The sequence below is a fragment of the Fringilla coelebs genome, assembly GCF_963513975.1.
Source record: "Fringilla coelebs genome assembly, chromosome: 4".
Classification (NCBI taxonomy): Eukaryota; Metazoa; Chordata; class Aves; order Passeriformes; family Fringillidae; genus Fringilla; species Fringilla coelebs.
In genome coordinates, this window is record NC_140032.1 from 49799663 (window position 1) to 49821814 (window position 22152).

Consider the following 22152-nt stretch of genomic DNA (forward strand, 5'->3'; position numbering starts at 1 on the left):
AGTGCAATGTTTCCTCTTCATTTGTAGGAAAAAAAAAATCTAAAAATTTAAAAAAAAAAAAAAGGTAGAAATTGTACTCTAATGCAGCAGAGACGGTCCTTCCCTTTAATGAAGTCCACTTGATTTTGGGGTTTTGGCACAGGTTAGCCACTGGACAGAGAGGCTGCAGATTGCCAGCTTGCACTTCCCCAAAGCCAGAACACTTCAGTGTCTGTGTTTTGGTCCCGTTCCCAAGCACGGGCATCCCTGCTGGAGGAGCGGTTCCGTGTGCAGGGTGAGCGCTGTGCAGAGCAGACCTGTAGGTAGCAGCAGTGCTCTGGTGCTTGCAGCTCAGCCCGAGTGCTGCTGGCCACACAGCACCCCCAAAAGACAGTTTGGCTCTCTGCTCATCCCCTCACAGCTCTCAGCTAAAAACCAAAGTGGGATTCAATTGAAAAAACCAATCTCTTCCAGTCTTTCTTGAGTAACTGCTCCATCTCACAGGAAACAAACACCAAACCCCTATTGTTTGAAATTTAGGCCGTGAAAAACAGAAAAACTACTGTCAAAATGGGCAGCGTCAATAAAGATCAATGCATGGGCAATTACTCCTTGTGTTGTGTCACACTAGGGTTATTCCAGAATGCCATATTTACCAGCAGACTTCAAAACCCAGTGAATGCTTTACAGTGCAGCCACCAGGTCTTTCTGTCCAGCAGCTGTTTGCTTTTATGATAGAGTTTTTGGAGAATGTGTGTTCTGTTTGGGCAGAAATTGTGGGATTGCTAGGTGAGCTTGTATCACATGTCCTGCAAGTGGTCAGGTCCCAGCATCATGGTGGTTCTTCCAGGTTTTTGAGTTTTTATGCAGCCATTGTTTCAAACTGTTTGAAAGGTTTAATTTTTTTTTTTCAGGTAGCTGTAATTTTGTACTTTAAGAGATACTAAATTATTAAAGGAGAATTTGGCTTAGATAGGCATGTGACTAATAAATACATATGATTGCTGCAAAAGCATAATTAAATAACTCCAGTTACTTGACAGAGCATGGCAGGAAATAATTGAATTTTTTTTTCCTTTTACAATTCCACCTTCTAATAACCTGAATAGATTACAGATAGCTGTGAACCATCCAAGCAAAGACGGTCAGTCACAAAGACAGTGTGTCACTGTCTTTGTGTCACAAAGACAGTTTTCTTTCATTTCACCCAAATGAAAGAAAAAAAAAAAACCCCAGAAATATCACAAAGCCATTGTTAACCTGATTGGGATGAGGGGCAGGTTGGGATGGAGCACAGTGGGTAACTGCAGAGCACAGGGTTTCCTAAACAACAGAGAGCTGGCCATTGATTTATTCCTTTTAAGGTGACTGCATCTGATAATTTTGCAGTGCCCAAGACATCTAATCCCTATTACCCTCAGGTATGACCCCATGGGATTCTGTGAAACTCTAAAGCAGCTACAGAAATCTTTCCACCATGTTCAAACACAAGATGCACACTAACATCATCTTCTGCAATTAACCTGATTCTTCCCTTCTGAATATGGCACAGATTGTTTATTGGAAACAATTGTTATGCTGGAAAACACTTCAGATACTGGATATCAGCATAGTGATGAGTTTATTTTGTGGATTTTGAGGCACCTAGGGCATGTTTATTCTAATGTCCACAGTCAGCACATTTCCAGAACATGCCAGCTAGCCCTGTTGTGGCTGCAACCTGTTCATATAGGAAACACAGAACAGTGGTGAGAAAAGGAATTTGCAATTACCCAAGTTCCTAGGGGAAAATGGCTTGAAGACAGATTGTGCAAAAGGAAGGGGTGTTCTTGCCCCATTTTCTCCTCAGTTTGGGTGGGGCAGGGCTTCTGTAGCTAAAGATCGCAGTAGTTGTGGTGCTGTCAGTGTTCATTCCCCAGACTTGGATTAGGAACACGTCTCCACCTAGGCACAGCAAGAGGTGCAACAGCCATGGCCTCCCAAGGCTTTTGGAGTTTCCTGCCAAGTAGGATAGGCCCAGCCATGTCACAAAGGAACATGATTATGTATGGGATCCCAGAGATTTTAATTTAACAATTCAGCTTTATAAGTCTCTTAACTCTGCCCCTAGTTAAAAAAAAGCTAGCATTCTTCATTCTCTTCACAATGTGACTTATGGGACCAAACATAGTTATAATTTCTAACATCATGTACTTTCTCCTCTGGTTTGCTCTAGGAAATTCAGCTACTCCTCTAGGGCTAAGTGCAGGAGGATTTTTTTTTTCTGGTTTCTGAACTTAAACAGGGACACAGAAATAAGTACAGGAAGTTTTCCTTGATGCTTATTAAATTTTTTTCTAGCCCTTGATTGCTGTGTGCATAACCAGGAGCTGGAGCATGTATATTTTGAGATGATGGTGGGAGATTAAATGCCTCTAGCTAGAACAGCTGTGTTATTGCACGTGGTTTGGTTTTCACAGTTTCAATAATGTGGATAATGATGTGAAGATTATGTGTTTCCACTTTCAGTCCTACAAGGAAAGCTTTCTAGGAACTTTGTCATTCCACTTTTTAATGTGCATGTGTGCTTGAAGCCTTCAACATATTCTTCATGTCCTCTTAGCCACAGCCCTTTAAAGTCTCTTTAAAACTTCCTACATTAGAGCAGTGTCATGCTCTCTGAATAGATGTTGTGCAAATGTTTTTCCTGTCCAGCCAAACCCCAAGAAATAAATTCAAACACCTAGAAATTATTTTTAAGTTAGAAAATGGGGGTTTCAGTGGCTGTTAGTGGCAGCCCACGTGAGGAGGTGGGGGAGAGCAGCTCTTGTTGCCAAAGGCCAGGGCGAGGGGCAAGGCTGGAGACAGGCAGCTCCTCTTGTGGCCCACGTGATGCCTTGAGCCAAGTGACCTGCTGCTGGTTCAGCCTCTTTCCAAGAGGAACCAGACCTGGCTGGCAAGTCTGTGCTCCGAGATAACCCAGTATTTAAAGCTGTAGAGGGGAGGAGCCTCTCCAGACTGCAGGTGGGGAGGTGCTCCAGGTGGGGAGCACCTTCAGGGCTGGAGACCTGGATGTCCCCATCGCTGTGTCCTGAAGCAGAGCCCAGGGTGCCAGCTCCACCTCTGCTCTGGCTCCCAGCTCCTCACAGACAGCATTACAGTACCCATGGTCGAGCCCAAGGCACAGACTGCACCCAGAGCAGGACCAACCCCACACACCGGTGTCCACCATACACAAAAAGCGATGGAGAGACACCATATGAGTTTAGGCTTTGGTAAAAGTCTCATGAAAAGCTAGGCTTAGGTAAAAGTGTCATAAAATACAAAATGAAACTGTTTAAACTGAAGATGGGGTAAGGGGAAAAAGGCTGAGAACAGTCTTACTTGCTGCTTTGTAAATCTGTTTGTTGTGCACTCTTATTACAGCTCATAAATTGGGATTTTTTTCATTTTTGGTTTTTGCAGCTTTAAAGTTTACGTTTGAATAACATAAAATAAATGTCAAATTATATATATTATAAAGAACATATAAAATTATTATTATTATTAATACTAATACTAATATACAAATATATCTGTGCACTATCAAACTTGATAGCCCTGTCACCTTATGCAACTGTTTATGGATACAGGGACAAGCTTTAGGAGTAGTACCAAGACCTGAGTAGAAAGAAGCTCAGAAGAAGAAATTATTTTACCCAAATAAAATTCTGTTATGTCAGTAGCTCTGAAAACATTTGAATGTTGCATCATTTTGCATTTTATGGCACTGCTGATGCATAAAGCAGGATGCTGAGAATCTGGATGGAAATGGGGATGCAGCTTGCTTTCTGAGAGCAATGATTGCAATTATAGTGCCTTTTCCTTGCACTGGGAGCATGGGTTAATATGTTAACATTACATGAGCATAATATGTTAGGGTTATCCCAGAAGACATCTTGCTGGAATTACAGATGCCAGGCATTTTTCAGTGCCTCGTCAAGAGCACAGTTCACTGCCAGTTGCTAATTTAAAGATGTATATGCCTTGTGACAGGTCAATTTTTTTCTAAAATGAGTAAGAGCCTAGCCTTAGGAAGGATGGAGGAGCTTGATAACTAATGTTTTGTGGACCCTAATTGATCTAATGGGTGTTCAATGCACTGCAAATGCCTGGTATGGTTGGCTGCTTCTCCTACCAGCACATGGCATCAATGACCATTTGCAAGCCAGCAGCTTCATCTTCCATTCCGTTCCATGTTCAGGCACTTCAGTGACTTTAAAAACCAGCTCTCTGTCACATTAACACCTAAGAGCAGTCTCCTTGCAGGGTCCAGGTTTTAAATAGAGATCCTCTCCAGAAGCTTGGTCTTCCTTACCTGAGATGTCCATCTGGCCGTGCTTGCAGGCATGATCTCTGCATGCCCATTTCGGGACGACTGCAGCAGATCTCCCCTGCAATAGTGGGAGAGGCTGTGCACGTTGCTGTGCCCAGCACATTCTCCCTGCTCAAGGGGACGAGAGCATGTCCTCAGCTGGTTTTGGTGAGGGGAAAGCCGAGCTGGGGTCATCTATGCAGGATTGTGCAAAAAAGAGGAGAGAGCAGTGGATGCAGGCAGCCATGCCAAGCTTTCCTGCAGAGCCTTCAAAAAGCGCCAGGACTGTAGCTTGTTTTGTATTTAAACTGCAGATATTGTCTTTTTTTTTTTCCTTTCCCCAAGGCAAGTGCATTTGGCCAAGTAGCACAGTAGGGGGTATTAAAAAATCCTGCCTGACCATGCTGCTTCCCTTCCCTATAGCTATTTATTGTACCATGGAGCACAACAGCTGCTCTGGACAGCCACGTGACACACAGGTCTGGCCTGTGCCAGCATTTCAGTCAAGCCCTCTTATTTATACTGCGACTTTCATAGCAGCCATCTCACCCCACCTCACTGTTATAATTAGACCTTGAAAACCAGTTCAGATAAACATAACTCAAACGTGAAAAATCTCCAAACTGATTGACATAAACAAGTAAAGTAGTGAGGGGCTGGGGAGTTTGCTCAGATGTGTCCTTGTCGCCGTGATTTTGGCAGAGTGGGCGGGCTCTGGTTTGAATGAAATACAGCTTTCAGGTAGTGGTCTTCGGTTCCATTACCTTAGAGCAGAGCAGGGTGCACTCATGTTGAACTGCTGTAAAGCTGATATAGCTCAGGCCTTGTCAACACTGTGGGTGTGCTCCAAGTCCAGCCACTGATCTAATTTCACTGCAGATAGGCGAAACTAATCAAAGGACAGTTGTATCCTGCAGTACAGGTGCCTGAAATGCAAGCTGTAATTGAACAAAGAGAGAATTTTTGGATGACCCAAGAATGAACCAGTGGGGATTCTTCTGGGTTAAGATGAAGAATTAAGGAAATTGCAGTTTGAGACACAAACTTGATACTGTAAAGAAAGTGGAGGAGACTCTTAGAAACATGGGGCTTTTATTGTTATTGTGGCCTGATTTGGTTTCAGGGAGTTAGGAATGTCCTCTTTGAACTCAGAAATGCATGTTTATTCAGTGTATGAATCAGCTTTCTTTCTCAGTTCTGACGGACTGTAACTTTTAATACCTGGAACCAGAATTTGGGACCTCTTGTAGGCCACCTTTATTTCTTGACATTTCTCCTGTTTTTACATTTAGGGCATGTCATGGGTTGGAGGGGAACTGGGCTATGAGTGAGCTCACAGGAAATCCTAAGTTTGAAACATGAAATTCATAAGGTGCTAGCTCTTTACATCATTACTTTTATGAACATTAAAATTTAATTAATTTCTTTCCTTCTTTGAAAGTATTTGATAGTCCAGGAGTCTGAATAGTAAGAGCTGGAATAAAATCAAAACTCCATGGTCTGTAATCTATTAGGAAATGTAATTATGCACAAGGGTCAAAGCCCCCAACTTACATCCAGGAAATTTCAGTTACTGAAACTACATTTCTTGTCTATAATAACCCAGATCTTTACAGCCTTAAAAAAACATAGTGCTGGCCAAAGTATATATGCTATGCCCACAGAAAGCCTTTTACTAACTGGTATAAAAATTAAATATTGCACAAATACAAAAAGCACAAGAGCTTCATGTATAAATCAGGCTTCCCTGTCATATTTTTGCAGGGGTCATAGGATCTGCCGTAGGAATCATCCTCACAGTCCTGAGGACCAGGTAAAAGTCACACTCTAAACATCCCCCAAAGCAAAGAGGCTTTACTGCAGAGCTGCAGGCTCCTGCAGCACCTCACCACACGTATGCTGCAGTTTTTATTGAAACACACAGAACTGCGCCACCCGAGGGTTTCACAGCATGTGCCCGTGTCAGACAGAGATCTGTCAGCTTTTGTGCTCCTGGCATGGCTCCAAACTGGTCACAGAACAGCACCAAGTATTGGAGATACTTAGCAGAAGCCCAGGTGGGCTGCATGGCTCAGTAAAGCCAAGCAACCTGTACCACTGCCAGGAGCAGAGCACAGGTGCTTTTACAAACAAATCCCTTTCTGAATCACTAATGAAAGTTTGAAAGTCATTGTCTTCTGGGATGGAAATGGCATGGCACAGAAAAGCAATGATGAAATTGAAATTATTTTTAAGCTGCTAGAATGAAGTTCAGTTGTTTGGGAAATGCTGCTGAAATGCAAAGTTGGTTTAGTGCAGGTTTATTAGCAGTCCTGAGGCTGACGAAAATAAACTGAAACTCTGTAAATGAAAAGTTCATTGAACAAAACCGCTCAGTATAAAAAATGCTGTTTCAACGTAGAAATCTCAGAATATAGCAAAATGTTTATCTGCTTGAGTTAGTGAACATTATTTTGACTTCTGTATCAGTCCAAGTCGTGTCAGAGTGTTTCTGGCAAAGCTGCAGACAATGACTCTATGCCAATTGATCTGGATGTAACACAGCTCCAAGAAGCTGAACAGCAGTTATTCTGTGGCATATTTTGCAAGTGATAAAAATCCATATAAATAACAGGTGCATGTTCATAATGGTGTTCGTCAAAGGGGAGCTGCACATCCAGCATACCTTGGAGATGTCTCACCAGCGCACAAATAGGGATCTTAATCAGCATCTCCAGAAAAAAAAAAACCAAACTGTGGAGTCAGGTGTGAGGGTGAAGGTGGGGGGAGTCTGGTTGATGCCAAGAAGTAAAATGTCACTTTGATTCTTCATCTGCTATCATGGTTACAAGAAATAACCTAGGCAGCAGCAGCCCCCATTAGCACTTTGAAAAACGAGCTTTTGCTTGTTTGGGATTCAAGGTGAAAACTGCTTTTTGGATTTTTAAGTGGCAGGTTCTGCTCACATTTCTGGCCTGCTTCACATTGTGGGAAGGTTCAGCTGGCTGCTCTCTGCCACCAGCATGTAGTTAAGTACTCTATGCTTCCTTTAGGATCTAAATACAGGGAGTGTAAACGATCCTCCTTGCAAGTTAAACAGCTTGCCACCAGAAAACCCTTTATTTTTCTGTCCTCCTATTTTGCTTTAACATTTGAAATGTATAGAAATACAATACATTGAAGCAGAGCTGTTTCATGGTGTCCAAGCATAAACACGCAATTACACTGGTGAGTTACAGCAGCAGCAGGGGAGGAAAGAGGAAATCTTATCCAGAAGGAGCTAGCACATAACTGGTACTGTGGACCTGTCAGGCCCTTCAGACTGGTACAGGAGCAGATGGTTATCTACAGGAGCACATGGTTATCTACAGGAGCACATGCTGCAAGGAAATAAAGGCTGCAGGAGATCTTCCATGATCAAACCCTGTGGCTTCAGGGAGCCCTCCTACTGTCAGGCTGATAAATAGGTCTTTTGTCTTGCAAAAAAAGCAGCATCCACAGTAATGTCATTGTGGAAATTACCTCTGAAGCCTGCTGCAAAACTGGGGAAAAGATGTCTAGGACTGAGATATTTTGGAAGGATATCCTGTGCTTGCAAAATATTATTGAGCATGCATTGCAATCAAGCCAAGGCAAAGCAAGCTGGCGCTGTGGCACCTTACTCAGAGAAGTGGGCTAAGAAGGTATCCGTCAGAGAGCTCTTCCCATAAGCCCTCCCAGTGATTGTACTCAGAGAAGCAAGGGTCTCACATAAAGCTGGGCTTGGTTTGGACTACCTTGGTCTATTAAAGAGCTTGGAGTGTCAAGTTACCAGGGAGAGAGAGAGTCCTTAGCCAGGCTTTTAAGTGACTCAAGCCAGGAGAGATGTAAAAATGCTGTTCACAAGAGGTAATGTCCATGTGCCCTTCTGAATGCAAAGAGGTGAGTAGTAATTTTAGTGTTTTCCAGCAACATCAAAGTAGAACATTTCTTTTGCAAGGGCTGAAATAGCTCAAACTAGTCAAATGGTAATAATTCCATAAGCCATAGGTGAGTTTTGCACTGTAAGCGCAGTCCATGCACTCCCCAATTTCCGCTGCTGCAGGTGGAGAGGGGTTTCCAAATCTGATCTCACTCACCCAATTGGATCTTACTCTCAAGAACACTTCATTCTAGCCTTTCCTTTCCTGCAGTACAGGAGGCTCTGAAGGCGTGACAAAAAGTAGTTGCTAATCATTTAATCTGTGCACCAGGGTGTTGCTGACAAGTCCAGCTCCCTGCAGAGCAGCTGAGTCCAAAAAGAAACCCTTCTTGTGGGAATTGCAGCAAGTAGCTAGGCTTCTGTGGCAGTCACATTCCTTCAGAAGAAAATGCAGTATCCTGAGTGGAAAAAATAGAGCAAAGTGCCCTTCCTTCTCTAGCAGGAGATGTACTCAAGGATTGTTAGAGTGGATGGGCTCCCATATGCCAGCTACGTGCTTGCAAACACCTGTGGCAAATCCCTTGTTGGTGTGAGGGATTCTTCCCACCTATGTTTTATTTCAAAGGTTTCCTTTGAGAATAGAGAATTGTGATTTATTTATAGAGAAGAAAGAAATCAACATGCAAAGCTCACATTTCAAATTCTCACTGATTTTACTGCTGAAAGTCAGCTGTTCAGACAGTTGAAAATACTTGCCTTTAATATGTGTTGGGAGGGAACTAAACATGTGACAGAGAGATGCACATCCAGAAGTTCTTCTTGAACAACCATTTCCTTTTCCCCCCTGCATTTCAACCCGTTTCTAGCTGTTGTCTTAAAAGCCCTGTGATTGGATTTTTGAGTGAGAACATGAACCTCTTTCCTTAGAGCAGAGCTACAGCCCTTCTGAGGGAAGGTGCTTTCTGTACTTTCCCTCTGCATGGATTTCCCCATCTGTAAGGCAGGGATAACAACTCTGACCTCATCTTTTGAGTGCTGCAAGCTGGCAGGCATGAGCCAAATCATCTCTTAAGAAGAAATAGTAACATGTTTACTTTACGCAGTAACGCTAAGCGCTGTGGTTGGAGACTCAAATGAAGAACCTTAGGGGCTCATGTAAAGAGTGAGAAAGAGGTGTTGAAGGGGAGGGGAATAAAGAAAGATCAGTTCTTTCAATCTTCCCAACTTCTAATCCATGGCAACCTGGTGCTGAGGACAGCTGGGGGGGATGCACGTCATCAACACGTCTCTCAGCTGCCTTGGCCACTCACCCTCCTCGCCCAGCCTTTGGGCTCCCCTGGCTATTGCTGGCTCTGTATTTATACTGCACTCCCCAGATACTGCAGTGGTGGCTGTGGTATAAATACTGCCAGACAGCAGTCTGTCACTGCTGTCACTGTCCTGACAGGCCCCAGGATGGCACTAATATGGGCTAGCAATGGTTTCTGTGCTGGGAGAATTTTGAGCTGCTTTCTGACACCATGAATTCTCCCACTGCTGAGCTCCCACCTTGGGATTCAGTGCCTGCATGTACAGTGAGGGAAGCTGGGACAGCCCTGGGACAAACTTCTTTTGTTGCTGCCAGTATTGTTTTGAGCTGTGCCGTGATAGACATGGGCTGTAAGGCTTGCTGCTCCTATAGCAGTGAAGGAGAGTATAAATCTTGATGGGCCTGCTAACATGCTGTTTATTTTGGGCAGAACTGGCTCCTCTCCAAGTGGTACAGAGCAGAGCTTTGAGGCAGTCATGCTTCACCCACCTCTGCTTTTGCAAACAGGCACCTGAGCAGGGAAACCAGTCACAGGCACCCCTGGAGAGTGGTCACAGGCTTCTGGAGATGTGATGGTGGTAGTGGTGGTGATGATCAGGAGCTCTCAGAGATCCTTTTTGGGGAGCATTAATCAGAAAGGGAAATGCTCTCTGAATGAATGAAGGCACTTGCTATTTTGTGAGCAATCCTGAATATACTTTTAATATAGTCATATGAAATAAAGTGTAAAGGGTGTGAACAGAGAGTAGAGACAGCAATGACAGTTTGCAGTTTCTGAGGGGTATGAGCATCCTGAAACTCTTTGAGGCAATACCTAGGGGTTCATCAATCACTACTAAATGATAGCCCTGAACTCCTCCCCTTCCACTTGGGACAGAGTTGCAGCTGTCCCAGGAAGCCATAAAGGTGGCTTGTCACCTAAATTTAAAGATCAGGGTGAAATTTCTGCAATGTAAAGTCTGAAGCCAGGGGGGTGGAAAAATGGAATTTTCCTTCTTGGCAGATTTGTCAGACTTTGTCCGACAGCTACAGAGTTGACTATCACCTAGTCAGGGTACTGGTTGTTTGTTTTATGCTTTAATGAGGAGACAAACACAGGATTTCAGGTAGATGTAATCTTTGTGTAGTTGTCATATCACAGCATCCTTGCCTCATCCCAGCGGGAGCAGAGAATAAAAGATGCAAACTTTGCAGACCAAACAAATGTAACGTGGCTGATGCTGCTCTTACTTTGCACCTAGACTTCCAGGCTGCCTTGCCTTGGGCCATGGGAGGTCAGAGCGAAGAGTGAGAGGTTCAGAAGGTCACATCCATGTCTTGGGGATTAGCCAGGGACTTCTGGTTTGCCTCTTTGCACCAGGCTGTACCCCTACCTTCTCAATGAAGACAGAATAAAAATTGCCTTTCAGGTCAAGCCACCATTAAGTCATTCATCAAAATCAAAGACTTTGAGCATTTGTGTGACACTAGGAAAAGAATAATACTATGAGAGGATGTAAAGGAGTGCAGAAGTTATGAGGGTAGAAAACTGTCTTCCAAGCACACTTCTTTTTCCTACCATTTAAACTTCATAACCAACAAGCTCGTGGTATTCTAAGTGCTTTTACCACTTGCACTAAAGCAGCAGTGAAGGAGAAAAAGTTGTTACCAAAAGAAAAATGCAGGCAATCTCATACCTTTTATAAAACTAAGCATCAGAACAGTCTTTTGTTCCTAGTTACTTTAGAGTAGATAAAATACATCTAATTTTGAACTATTGGGTAAGAAAATTATGTGCATTTGATATATGCTTTGAGATACCACTGGGGAAAAAAATCCTTTGATATACCACATGGAGAAAGAGCCTTTAAATCACTTTCTGTGTTGAGGGGTGGAAATGATGGGCAAGTGTTTCCATAATGCCAGCAGAGGAAAGATGGATGAGAGTAGCCCCAGGAACTGAAGCAGCATAATAACACACCTGGGGGCTTGGGTGCTGAAAGCAGTTTGTGAACTCTTGGGAAACATGAGAGCAAAGGAAAGCTCAAATGTTTTCTTGCAGCACAGGACATGCACCATCAAACTTGTAGGCAAATGTTCAGGGAGCCAGAGAAGATATAAAAGAGTAATGACAGGGTAGATAGGAATTATCTACAGGGAAGAAGTAATGAAGAAGGAAAGATGGAAGAAAGAAACAACCTGGAGTGGAGAGGTGAGAGGCAGGTAATAAAAGAGAAAGCCCAGAGCCTCATTGTTGGTTGTGGTTGTAGTCCTAGCAATTACTTTTTGCAGACTGCATTTAAATAGCTTACAGTACCTGCGGGTTGTGGTGTAAACAGCTGCTCCTCCTCAAAGCTAATATCATTGAGGAGAAATAAAAAAGGGAATTTGCAAACACATGTCAGTCTCAGGGATCCTAATGCAACCTACAGGTTAAGAATATCTGACAGATTTGCTCCTGGGTTTAAGCAGGGAATAGTATTAGTTTCAAGAATGGTGGGTGGGGTGATAGGGTATTTTAATTAGAATGAGAATTCAAATCTTAATCTTTGGCTTAATTAAAATTATAAAATTCTTTAACACTAAGTGTCTTTGGATCATATACAATCTGTGGTAGAGAAAATGAGGTTCCATTGCAATCTGTAGCTCCCAAAATGATGCAGTATAAAAAAGTCCCTACGATGCATTGATGCGTGTGTGTACCCAGGAGGAGGGAAGCACCAGCAGGCAGGAGCTGGAGAAAGCTGTCTGAGACAGAAGCAGGAGTGCCAGCCTTCCTGTAAAATGCACTTGCTGGGCAGGTGGTAAGCTGATGGATATTTGGAACAGGAGAATTTGCTGGGTGTATAGTTTTGTGTGGAGTGTGCTTTGGAAAACAGAGGAACTATACATTGCTTGTACTGTTGGGAAGCAGGACAGGGATGGCATTTGCTGGACACAGTGCCACCGTTCTCCATATCATGCTGCAGAAGAGCCTATTTGGGAGAACAGTCAGAGGGAAGGGAACTCTTGCTTTTCTCGGTGTCAAAGCACTAATGGCATTTCCCCATTGTTTTATGGGCTGGACTGAAAGGACACGGGATTTCAGGAATGTGAGACTCCACCAGAAGCAGGCTCAGGAGGCCCCCTGAGAGCTGTGAAGGGACAGAGACACAGGTAGAAGACAAGAGGTGCATGATGGCAGGGGACAAGCTGGGGAGACCCTGCTCAGCGCTCCTCAGCCCGAGCACCCCCCATGCTGGAGAATTTCTTCCTAGGGCATGTGATGATGCACAACAGCACCTCAGCCTTGCCCTGCAAGGAGAGAGAAAGGCTTGGTGTCCGGAGGAGCTGGCTCTCTCTGCAGGTCTTTTCATGCCAATAGCTGCCAGGTCTGTGTGCCCACCTCCCGGGTACCATGGCTGCTGGGTCCCCAGGGATGTGGCCCCTGTGGTACTTAGAGAACAGCACAGTGCCTTTCCTCAGAGCTTGGGCTGATGAGGGGAGCAGTGTCAGCCTCCAGGTCCTGTCTGCCCTGTGGGGGTATTTCTGTTTGGGTGAACTGATGTACAGAAGGGTAATGTTGCTAAATGTTGGCATATAAACAAGCATATAAAAATATCAGGGGAAAATTAAAGTCAGAGCACCCTGTGGAGTTTCTCCAGTCCAACTTCTATCTATAAGTCTGTTGCCCACTCTCTGTGCACCTATCAAGGGCACTTATATGAGTTTTTAAAAACAGTTTTGGTCAGTGCAGTAATTGCATCATAATTATCTCCTTATGTAGCCATAAAAGTGAGGATGATGATAAAAATTCAGAGGACAAAGAAGACAAAATTACATCAGAGCTCTTAACTCTTAATCCCCCGGCATTAACATCAGAGTTAAACCACAGCTAGGAATCTGGAATGTTACCCACTGATATGTGTGGGTTTTGCATCTGGTCTTTTGGTTAAGTATTCAAAATAAGTTATGTATTCAAAATTATTTATGTAGTCAGAAAACATATGGCCTTAGTGAATTAAGTAGTGCTTGCTCACACTGGGTTTGCTGACCTAATTTTCAGAAAAGTGAAGAGGATGTAGAAAAAGGCTAATTTCTGGTGACAACAGTGAAAGTATAATTTCTTGCACCATGAATGGTATGGTTATTTTCAGAAAGAACCGAGGGTTAAACAGCCTTTTGGACTGGAATTGTGAGACAATGGATAACCATTGTACTGGTACTGTAATACTGTACGACACAAGAAGAAAAAGAACATTTTAAGGAAGTCTTTCAGAAAGTTCCTTCTTTTGACACAATTCTCCTCATTCCTATACAAGTAGATTCACACACCCTTCTCTAAGACTCATGTGTCTGCTCTGTAGCACAAGCTTTGTTGATGATATAGGAGTTGTTTGGAGGTTTTTATGATTTAAAGAAGTGTGGGATAATTTTATAATTAAAAGGACAGAAGTGTGGGATAGGAGTAGAGAGCTGCAACCCTGCTCCCCATAGTCTTTATTCCCTGCCCAACACCTCCATTCCAGGGAGTATTTTACTTCCTGAGAAAGCAGGTCATTTGAGATGTAAATTAAAGTTTAGATTTCCAAGGTTATGGAAAACCATAACCTTGGATCTGGGTAGCTGGCCACTTAAAATAGCACCATAGTTACACTGTGACGTGTCAGCAGGTAGCTCTTATTGATGTGTGACATAACTGGCTGTGGTTTCTTCCTGGACGGATATCTGCTCCTAAAAATAAATGTGACACAGTTTGTGTTTTTAGCAAGATGGCACAAATAGTTTTCAAATTACTCTGTTGACTAGAAAACAATTGCACTTCACCCTCTGATGAGTGCTGGCACCTGCTGCCTCCTGAAGTTTATTTGCAGCATGAATCATCAGCGGGGCCTTGAAGTGCCATCAGTCCATTTTAGGCTCTGAAGACCTGGAACACATGAAGACCTGGCCTTTTATGGACTCCACCTGGAAGCCCATCTTCTGCTGAGGCATCTGAATCCTTCTTTTGTTCCTTGTCCTGTGTCCCTCCTGTGGGAAGGGCCTGTAACCTGTATATCCAAACGATGGAGCTCAAGCCGCTGTGGCTGCAGTTTCTGGTGACTCCAGGGCAGTGGCAGCTCCCTTTGGCTCTACCAATCCATGTGCTGAGGACCTCAGTTTCCAGATTGTCATCTGACTGTGCAGAGGCCAAGCACCAAGCAATCTTTGCCACCCTGTGGCCTGTAGAGGAAATGAATGAAATGCGATCACATCCACAAGTTATAGGAGCAGGGAAAAGGACCTTTCTGCACAAAGACATGTAAGCTTTTCTCATCAAAAATGGGGTCAAAGCTGGTCTGTTATATATAACACTTTTGTGTGTTATGTTCTTCCCCAAGCTTGCTGTTCTTCCCCAAGTGTCTTTATAGCCATAATCTCTTCAGTTATTTCTGCAAGCCTTTTGCCATATTCAGAAATTATTTACAACCTAGAGATACAAGGATCATAAGTGTCTCTACCTCAGAGCTGCAGAAACTCGACACTTTTAAATGCCCTTGGATAGTAACAGCGCAGTGCAGTGGGCACAGGGTGCTATAATAGCAGCATTTACTCAGCTAGGCTGCCCTGCTGAACACTGAGGGGCATGCTAAGAAATAGATTGGTCCCTTAGAAAAGGGAGTGGAAGGCAAATCGTCGTGTGGCATGGTTTCCCAGCCCACAGGGAGGAAAGCTGCATGAGCTCCATGTCTCTGTGAGCCCGACTGAGGCTGTTAGCAGTGGCAGTAAATTCAGTTTCCAGTGAGTGAAGAGCACACGTGCAAGGGAGCAGGGTGTCAGGGTGCCAAAGTTAGCATCAGGTGAGCTGGCTCTGGAGCCAGCAGCAGTGTAGGCACCACACCAAGCCCTGTGTGCAAGCTGCCTTGGCTGAATGCACGTGGTGGCAGTGGGATACAGTCCCTGTCCTTGGGGTCTGTGCTGCTGCACAGCAGGGTCGGGAGGTGCAGGAATGTGTAAGGATGGGGGACACACTCATCCTGAGCCGCCCAGCACGGAGCGGGATCGTTCTGGGTGTCCTTGGGTATCTCTTGCCATGCACACCGCTCCCGTGTGCCAGAACCTCTCAAATAGCTCCTGAGAGCTGCTCAGCTCCCCCCACGCTCCTGCACTAAGACAAGACAGCTGCAACTGATCCCTCTTCCCCTTTGCCACCTACTTCAGCCAGGCACGGCTGGCAAGGGTTTCGCTTTCCTTAAAATTCCCAAATGTCTCCTGCCCTGAATGAACATGACCCCTGCAGAGCTTGATTAGACCGTCTACCACCCACAGCATTTCAGTATGATTGACTTAGCCCCTGAGGGCTTTGAACCTGCTCTTCCTGACCTGGATTAGAGCTGCTAAAATATGGGCACAACAGATGTCTCTTCTGTTCCACAGGTGCCAATCTGCCCCTTAGGTGCCCCTACATGCATCTCCCACGCTGCTGCTTAGCAGGGGACTCTGCAAGGTCCCTGCAGACACCGGCCCCATCCAGGAGAATGCCAGGTGTTAGCTTGTTTAAAATGTGGTTGCATCATGCAGTATTGCAATAATTTGCCTGTAAGAGGCAAACATATGAACAGAACATAAGCCATAAATTACAGCTGGGAGGCAAGAAGATGTTGGAAAAATCCACAGCAACCTGGATTTTTCTGGGACTTTCCATGAGACTGTCAGATCAGTTTGAAAAAGTTCAAATAAATCAAGTTTCCCATCCCTACCCTGCAAAAGCAAAAGCAGCTCAGCTTTGCCTCATTCTAGGCAAAAGTAGTCAAGCATTCTAATCCCTCAGAGGGAAGCTGTGCCTTCTGTCTCTTTGTACCATTTGGAACACTTCAAGGCAACAAGGACTGTAATTTAGGCCCAGCACAGCAGAAGGACAGTGACCACCTGATGAAGGCTACTGAAGCCTCACTGGGACCTTCTGGACAGAAACTTTTCATTGCCTCTCCTCTGCCCCACTGCACAGGCCAGACAAAGGACCCAAGAACAGCTTTGTCCTGGGCTGCCTTCAAGAACAGGAGGTGAATTTTATCAGGATGCTGGTGAAGTTGGCTGCTTGTGGCTCAGGGCTCTGTGAATGTCTAATGAAGGTCAGAGTATTCTCCCTGATGGTTATCCATGCTGCTGGTCAGATGTAACGAGAGATGTGTGAAAGCACAGGCTCTGTTCTGCTCAACAGGCTAAAGTGAGAGCAGGGAAGGGATTGTGGCAGATATTTCCTCCCATCTGGCAGCTCTGAGAGCGCACTCTGTATGGAGAGCTCACTTTCCATATGGAAAGGTCAAACGAACTTCACACTTACTAAATTTTATTAGCCAATTTCTGACATCCTTCCTGATGGCTCTACCACATGGTTGGCTTGAGCTCTTCATCCTTCATTAACAGTGATAATGATGATCATTTTTACACTTAGCTCCCAGTGCCTATAAAAAAGCCTTGACCATGGGGATGCCTGAGGGCTGCTCAGCCTGCACCACCTACGCTATTGTGCAGCCATGGTGCATTTACTTACCCTGCAGATTAAAGCACTCTGAAATAACTCACTGTTTAGACAGTTCACCCTGCAAATTTGGCAAGAGTCTTTAGCACGAAACAAATCTGGGTAAAGTAAACCCAAAGAGAAAGAGGTTTTCCAATAGAAAACCAATAATTATATGTTTGTGGTGACTTAGCTGAAACTTGCCTTGGAAGCATTCTGCAATCAGTCTGTCACCAAAATGTGCTGGATTTTGAAAGGGATATTTTGTACTTACGGTATGATTTTAGCAGAAACCCACAGCTGCACTGCAACTTTGCCATGACGAGGTAGAATTGGTGTTGTGTTCTGGTATGTAAGTTGGTTTTCAGCATCAGCTCTCATTAAAAACTTACCTGTGATTTAATAGTAGAATTTGACCATGGTCAATGGGTGCTCCAGACCAGTACATCTAGCTGTTTTAAAAAAATCTGATTAATTTTCAATTTTAAATGTTTGGGATTGGCAAAAAAATTAACTTCTAATCAAGAGCCAAGAATTTAACATGTACTTTGTCTGCGGTGTTGCTGTGATTATTGACAGCTTCACAAACTTTGCTTGCTTTTTCCACACTTCCAAAGTTTTATGGAATAAAATTTTGGCCTGCTTTTCCACATTTTTCCCTTTAACATTATTTTAAACCAATATTGATCAAAATGGAAATAGCCCCCAACAGTCGGACTAGAACAGCAATTAGCCTAACAACTGGTGGGTCCTCTAGAAAACATCAACAATTCAGGGCTTTTATTGTGAATTTATGAATTAAGGATTTTTCTAATGCCCTGACTTTGCTAGTAACCTTTCCAGTACAGGACTGTGCTGAAAACATCTGTTGATCTTTATACAGTGTCTATAAATAGCTAGTGCAGCTATTGCATCCCCGCCTCAACACTTGGGTGACAAAACCACATTAATGTGACCAAAAAAAAAAAATTTCTGTGGACAATACCAGGTTCTTAAGGCAAAAAGTTTCGTATGTCTCACTTCTTATTATTTTTCTTGTCTTCTACTGAGATATACTTTGATCCTGCCCAGCACAAAGGAGATAATGGGGATTCTTGCTATGGTACACTGCATTTAAAATTAGACTGAGTAGAGCTGCTAAAATGCTGCCTGATCAGTACAAATCCAACATGGTACAGTGCCACGTTCTTTTGTTTAGAAACTTAGGCCAGGTAATGTCCAGCTGGGTGGAAATCTCCATCTGGTGCCTGGTGAAAGTGCTGGAGCAGCCAGTGCTGCAGGCTATTCAGCAGGTGGAGCGAGCATTCAGTTGTGCTTTCATGCTGGTGTAAATCTGGAGATGTGCTGTAAATCCAACAGAACAGCTGTTGCCCTGGTCAAAATGGGAGAAGGTTCACATTCAGGGGCACCTGATCAATGGAAAGTACCCAGATCTGACCCCAGGATATAGTTTTGTATCTCTAGTTTGCAAATACAAAAAATGGGATAAACTTTTTTGTTAAAGGGACGTTGCGTTTTACTTCTGTAAATGATACTCATTTACACCCTGTTCAAAAAGAGCAGCAAGGTTATAGAATTCCAGACAACTGTGGACTCAATGATCATTGTGGGTTCCTTCCAGCTCAGAATTTTCCATGCATCTGTGAATCAGGGCATTACAAGGAATACTAATAGCTCTGCTGACTTTTCTGATTGCTAATGGAGGAGGGGGATGGTGTCCTCCCAAAATAAAGGCACAGTTTTTTGCTTCAGTCACAGGTTTTATCATCCTCTGACAAGCACAGTAGGAAAAACTATTTTTTAAACTTTTAGTGGTTTTCTTTTTGAGATATTCTTTTAACACAGGTGCATTTTTAATATGTTCTAAGTATTTTTTTCACTACTTCTAGTACTTAACTTTATAAATATGACATCTGAAAATAAGATAGAGCAGAATGTGATAAAGGACAAGCACGTCTTCACCTCTTGCAGCAGCATACTGTGACAGACTGGAATATTCAGCTCCCCAACCATCTCCTGAGTAACCAAGCTTAGGAACCAAACTACTTTGTTAAAAACGAGAATGTCATGACTTTCTTCCACACTGGTACCCAGGGAGCTCTCTGTGAAAGCCCAGTGTGGCCCATCTTCAGAGGGCATTAATGCATGTGTGGGCAGGAAGGTTTTGTACGTGTGCCTGTGCCTTGTCTGCTTGGCTCTCGTGCCAGCTGCAAAGCGTGTGCTGCGGGGTGGCAGAGCTGCCTAACAGACGAAGGCAGCTGCCAGGAGAGCTGCTGCTGATCTCCCAGCGACTTCTCCCATAACCTTGGATGACCATGATTTCTGGGTAAAGGGAGAGAACATGAACCTGTGGATTAGGATCTGATAAATCGTGCCTTTGCCCCAAACCTACGTGATCAGTTCTATCACGCCCGGTAAGCGATGGCCTCAGTCGTGTAACCTGAGAGCCTGGCCACGTACAGTAGAGATCAGCCTGGGTCTGCAGGGCTCACTCTATGGCCTCTACTCTCTCCATTGCTGCACAGCTCTTCTCAGGTTGCCATCACATCCCTGTAACTGCTTTTGGCTCTATCTGATGGCTAAAACAACTGTACGGCCGCAACAGGATACGCGTTAAGTAAGGCTTTGTTGTCAAGTGATGCTGGATTTTTGCCCAACCACTTTAAGTGCCCATCCTCTTCAACATATCCACAGGAGGAGGAATGGAGGTTTCAGCAGAGAGCAGTGATTTGTCCAAAAAGATCAGCATGTGCTTCCTTTCATCAGCCAGGGATAAAAAATCATTACGCTGTGTTCTCTGCTTGCTTTATATATTCAATTCATGTGACTTACTGCATGGAAAGTTAAGTGGCTTGAACTGCTGGTGCACCAGAATAAGACCTTAATGGACTCCTCTTTTTCCAGCATGGAGAGGAACATGCCCTAGTTGAATGCATTTCAACCAGGGCTCAGGAGTTCATTCAAGCTAAAAATATCCCTGCAGTGCTGTCAAGGTATCAGGCACGAAGCTTATATATAACTACATTTTTTCCATGCAGACCCACTCATATGGGTTTATACCATTCAATAAAACAGCACAAGGCACAGAGTAGATTTCATTTGCTTTCCCTTTAACTACATAGGCTCAGCCAGATCACTGATCCCAGCTTGGACAGAACAATCCATCTGAGAGATCTTTTTATTGAGACCTCACAGTATACATAATTATATATACAACACATGCCTTTATGCACCAAAGTGACTCATCTGAAGTAAAAAGTTAATTACTGTCTGCTAATGACAGACCAGCAGGGACTTTAGGTGGGTTGAACTCTCCCTTTGCCGGTTGTTCTTAAAGTTTTGGGGAAAAGTTTAACTCTTGAAGCCTTTTCTCCTTTCTGGGCTTAGTCTTGGCAGGGTCAGGACATAGGAATGGAAATATGTAAAGTAAAGGGATAAAACTCAGCTAAAGCTGTAGTTTTCCTGTCTTCTAAAGTACAGAGTAGCAGGTGTGAAATAGTTTTTGGGGGAAAAAAAATAAATCTAGGCTTGCTCTTCTTTTAAAATTATTTTTAATCCCTTTCCCACCACAAATGCTAAAACAAACAAATCTCTCTGACAAGTAGCACATTCTCAAGTTTGGCCCTTGAAGGGTCTTCACTGTTGCAGAAGGGACTGTGTTGTGATGATGAGGGGAAAATGCTCACATAAAGATATGCAGAGATGAGATGCCCCAACCTAACTGCTCTGCTTTTGCAGGTGAACAAATGGCCAGCACCCCAGCTAGCCAATTTAAAGCTATCTCAGGAATCTCTGTGCTGGTGCTGCCCTGCAGCCAACAGCTAATACAGTTGTTACTTGTGTCACTGGCTAGCAACCTTCTGTGCCATCTAGGCTTGCACTGCTAGTAACAGATAACAATTACCAGAGTGCAGCCAAATACAATTTCCAGCTGGTCACTTCACTAACTGAACACTTCAGACCTATCTGTTAATTTGGGTTAAGTTCAGCAAATGGTTCATAAGAGGAGAAAGAATTGTTAAGTGCTCAAATTTTCTGAAACAGAGAGGGTTTTTTTCTTTATTTTCCCAAACTTGATGCATAGAGAGGTTTGGAAACCATCCAGAGACAGGAAGGGGAAGGCTTTCCTTCTTATTTTCCTCAGCCTGGTGAGTTATACAAGCAGAATACGATCCATGTTCAGTTCCATGATCCCCCAGCCATGATGTGCTGGTGCAGGGGGAGGGATGAGAAGCCACTTGGCTTCTTTGGAGGAGGAATGCTGCCCCATGGGGGTTGGTTTGGCCCTGGGCTCTGGGGCTGAGGGGAGAGGAGTGACCTGCAGCATCCAGCTGGGCTCTACGGGGAGCCCATCGCCCCAGAGGGTTTGCACACCAGCCCTCATTGCTGAGCAGCTACAGACTTGAGTCACAAAGTGGACAAATTCTTCTGTATTTTGGCAGAATGAACTCCACAGCAGCCAGTATTTGCCCAAGATTCACCCTGCCTCATTAGCAGGATAATCAATTGATTAATGGAGAGCCTCCACAGAGGCGACACTTGAGGAGGAGGTTGGTGCTGCTGCGGAGAGGAGAATTCCCAGGAGGCTGTCGGGGTAGATGCGCTCAGTGTCTGCCCAGCCTGGGGATGTAAGTCACAAGGATTTCAGAGGGCTCATCGCTTCCTGGGAAGCACTCAACACCTCCCAGGATCAGGCCTGCACGCTCTGTGCAGAGCACCCTACTAAACCCCACAGCCCTGGGTGCCGAGACACCATCTGTGTTCTCAAAATGCTATGGCAAAGGAAAGTAGCAGACCTGGAGAGAGAGCCTCAGCCTCCTTGCAGAATAGAGAGTGCACCATTTTTGTGCTTAAAGTATTCCTATTTTTCCTATTTTTAAAAAATATTCCTATTTTTTATTGTTGATTAAAGGAATTGTGGGAAACACTGTGGTGGATAAGAAAATATCTAGCACAGCTATAGATAGATAAGGTCTGTTTTGTGTGACTATAGATAATATGCTATAGCATATCTATAGCTATGTTTTGTTTGAGAGATATTGTATGTGTTGAGGCAAAACTTGAAACTGCAGTTTAATGAAAATTGCATTAAGCTTCAGCATGACAAGAACTGCTCAGTTGATGAAGGATGTGTTCAGGTGCTTGCAGTCTTCTAGATGGTGAATTAACTCATTGCACAAGGTTAAAAAAAA